The sequence below is a fragment of the Empidonax traillii genome, unplaced genomic scaffold, assembly GCF_003031625.1.
Source record: "Empidonax traillii isolate 1590-97213 ecotype Southwest subspecies unplaced genomic scaffold, ASM303162v1 scaffold1811:size94320, whole genome shotgun sequence".
NCBI lineage: Eukaryota > Metazoa > Chordata > Aves > Passeriformes > Tyrannidae > Empidonax > Empidonax traillii.
This window is the reverse complement of record NW_020957004.1, coordinates 39,155-42,785: the sequence shown is the minus strand read 5'-3', so window position 1 is coordinate 42,785 and position 3,631 is coordinate 39,155. Positions and strand designations below refer to the sequence as shown.

At 47.5% G+C, this 3,631-nt stretch overlaps 1 long non-coding RNA gene across 1 annotated transcript in view; it reads right to left on the bottom strand.

The window, feature by feature from the left end:
• Positions 1 to 1,101: 1,101 nt before the first annotated feature.
• LOC114071051 overlaps positions 1,102 to 3,631 on the bottom strand; it is a 9,730-nt gene continuing 7,200 nt past the window's right edge. Inside the window, exon 3 of the long non-coding RNA XR_003573997.1 lies at positions 1,102 to 1,216. This is a non-coding gene — a long non-coding RNA (uncharacterized LOC114071051). The remainder of the gene's footprint in view (positions 1,217 to 3,631) is intronic.

Genomic DNA, 3,631 nt, shown 5'->3' with positions numbered 1-3,631 from the left:
CCAGGCTGGGATATGGGATGCTGAAAAGCATTTGTTAGTAATTCAGCTCAAACATAATTGCCATTACCCACAGTTGGTTACAACCTCTGCTCCCTCTGATCCTCAAAACCTCCCATCCCTGGAAGTGTCCAAGGCCAGGTTGGATGGGGCTTGGAGCAACCTGGATGGTTGAAGGTGTCCCTGCCCATGGCAGGGGGTTGGACAAGATGATCTTGAAGGTCCCATCCCAAACCCAGGCCATTCCATGATTCCATGACGCTAAACTTGAAGCCGCTATTGCACAGCTTGCAGACCCAGTATGGCATCATCCAAATCTTCCCCAAACCACCCAAGAGCTTCTTCTCCTCTAAGACACCTCAAAACTGGGGAACACACGAGCTGGACAGGCACCAACATCACACCAGGACTGTGCTCTTAGTCAAGGGATGTCACATGCTGGTAAATCATTGAATCTCAGAAGGGTTTGGGTTGGAAGGGACCTTCAAGGTCATCAAGTTCCACCCCCTTTCACTAGACCTTTCTCCATCTTTCACTAGCCCAGGTTGCTCCAAGCCCCATCCAACCTGGTCTTGAACACTTCCAGGGATGGGGCAGCCACAAATTCTCTGGGCAACCTGTGCCAGGGCCTCCCCACCCTCACAGGGAAAAATTTCTTCCTAATTTCCAACCTAAACTACCCTCCTTCAGTTTAAAGCCATTCCCCCTTGTCCTACCACCCATAAATATGGGAATTTCGGGGGGGAGGGAAAGAAAGATTAAGGAAAAAAGCATTCCTGGCTGCATCCGCCTTCATCCCAGGGCTCCTGAGCGATCTGCTCATATGGGATTTTTCACAAAGCAGCCATTAATGGTAGGTTGGGGAGTTCCCTCAGACCATATTTGTGTCTCTGATATCTCACACAGCAGAGAAATGGGTTAAACCAAAAATTTGGGTTGTAACTCCTCCAAATCTGCCTGTTTTTTTCCCACACGTAGAAAAATAAAGGAGGCACCTCCCTCCTCCACGCAGAAGCATCACAAGAAGATTCATTGTAAATGGGGAAAAAAAAAAAAAAGCAACAAGTCTCAGCAATGAGCGTGATCAAAGTCTCTCATGGAAGAAGAAAATGTTTTATTTTGCAGAAATAAGGACTATGGCAACAGCTCTGGGATAAAATCCTACAGCACGTCTGTCTCCTGCACTCCTTTACTCCATGCACCAGCTGATGGAGGAATCCTACAAGGGGAAAAAAAAAAAATACATGGCCAAGTTATTCAAGACTAGAATCACAATAAATGTGCACAGCAATGGGGAAGGAGGACAAATGAAGTCCTCAATAACCTCAAAAAAAAATTCGTATTTTTCCAACCCCTTGCTTTGCAGGGGGAGAAGAACAAAACAAACGCTACACAATGAAGAGCATAAAACGTTTTAGAGTTATTTCCTGCTTTTATTTAGGGAAGAGATGACAGAGAGAGGGAAGAAATCACCACCTAACCCAGTACAAGCATTTATTTAAAAAAAAAAAAAAAAAAAGGTAAATTTGCTAAAAGAATCTAACTATAGGTATTGCAGCCTGGTTTGACTTCATTCAAGGAGAAGCTGGAAAATATTTTCCGGATTTTGCTTGGAGCATCCCAGCAGATGAGCAGCCAACATACCCCAAGTGCCCTTGGGGGAGCTTTTCCCCACAGCTCCTCATCCCAAGAAAAAAAAACATTAAAAACCACCTGCTGATACACCAGTTCCTCGTATTTTTTGGTACCAACCTTCAGAATATATTTAAAAAAGCAGTGCAATCTTCACTTTTTTAATGGAGCTGCACATAAAATAGGTGTGGGGGGAAAAAAAAATCCATCCTGCCCCTTTTTTTTTTTTTTTAAGTTAAATGCTATTTTTTCCTCCATCAGAAACACTGCAAAGCAGGGACATGCCCAGGCACTGCAACAAAGAGATGGCACCTGCCTACTGAATTTCCTGACTAGTGACACCATGAAGAAAAAAGGGTTTTAAATAGAAACCTCCCTGCAAGTGTTAAATCAGATTAATTTAACTCTTTTGCATTATTTTAATCTTCCATGCCACCGTTTGCAAGGCAAGCAGAAAAAAAAAAAATAGGGAGGAGGATTCTTATCTCGCCCATATTCCTTTGGAAATAAAGTGTGTTATTAAAAGCCACAAATAACCCCTTTCTGACAGCAAAAGACACACACTTCCAGCTCCTTTGGAGAGGGAAAAGAGCACAAACTCTCTAGGAAGCTTTCTGGCCACTCAGCATCCAGTGATGGGCACGAGGTTCCCTCCCACCTCGCAAACCTTAACCCCAAAGCAAGTCTTTGGCCACAGGTTGGACCTGTCCGTGTCCAAAAGGCTGCTGCAAAATAAAATGGAGTTGGAAAGGCTGGTGATGCCACTGTAGGACAAGTTGCAGCATTCCCACACACACACACACCAAGAACAACCATGGAGGCACATCCCAGTACTTCAGTTGTGAGTTAAGCTCGTGTTTGAAGAGCTGGATGAAATTTAGACAGAATGGATGATGCTGTAGGCAAATGCACAGGCTCTAATGTCAGCAGTCATGGAATCAGAGAATGGTTTGGGTGGGAAGGGACCTTCTAGATCATCCAGTTCCAACTGCCTACCATGGGCACGGACACCTTCCACTAGCACAAGTTGCTCCAAGCCCCATCCAACCTGGCCTTGGACACTTCCAGGGATGGGGCAGCCACAGCTTCTCTGGGCAACCTGTGCCAGGGCCTCCCCACCCTCCCAGGGAAGAATTTCTTTCTAGTATTGAATCTAAACCTACTCTCTTTCACTTTGGAACCATTCCTCCTCACCCTGTCACTCCTGGCCATTGTCCAAAGTCCTTCCCCAGCTCTCTTGGAGCGCCTTTAGGTACCAGAAGGGGTTCTAAGGTCTACCTGGAGCCTTCTCTTGTCCACTCTGAACACCCCCAGCTCTCTAATCCAGAGCAGAGGTTCTCCAGTACTCTCATCATGTTTGTGGCCTCCTCTGGACTCGCTCCAACAGCTCCATGTCCCTCCTGTGCTGGGGACCCCAGAGCTGGATGCAGTGCTCCAGGTGGGGTCTCACCAGACCAGAGCAGGGGGGCAGAATCCTCTCCCTCTCCTGCTGCCCCCCCTGCTTTGGATGCGGCTCAGGACACAGGTGGTTTCTGGGCTGTGAGGGCACATTGTCAGTTCATCTCCAGCCTCTCATCCACCAGCACCACCACGTCCTTCTGGGCAGGGCTGCTCTCAATCTGTTCATCCCCCAGCCTGGATTGACACCACAGGTGGAAACACATGACCAACCATGTCCAGGGTGGAAGGACCCAGTCAGTGATCCATCCATCCATCCATCCATCCATCCATCCATCCATCCAGTCTCACAGGGATCAGACACAGACACACAAGTCCTTTCCAGAGCAGCCTTTGCCCTGATGACAACTCCAACCCTACACAAAACATGCCCAGAGGCTCCTCCTGCCCACCCAGAACCCTCTGGGATCATGGATTTCCATGGTCCCCTGCAGCACCAGCAACTCTCAGAAGGTCCATTGAAATCCACCAGCCCCCTCCGCTTCCCAGACCAGCTGAAGTGTGGGAAGGAGGATAACAAAGATGGGAAAAGTAAATTAAGTTG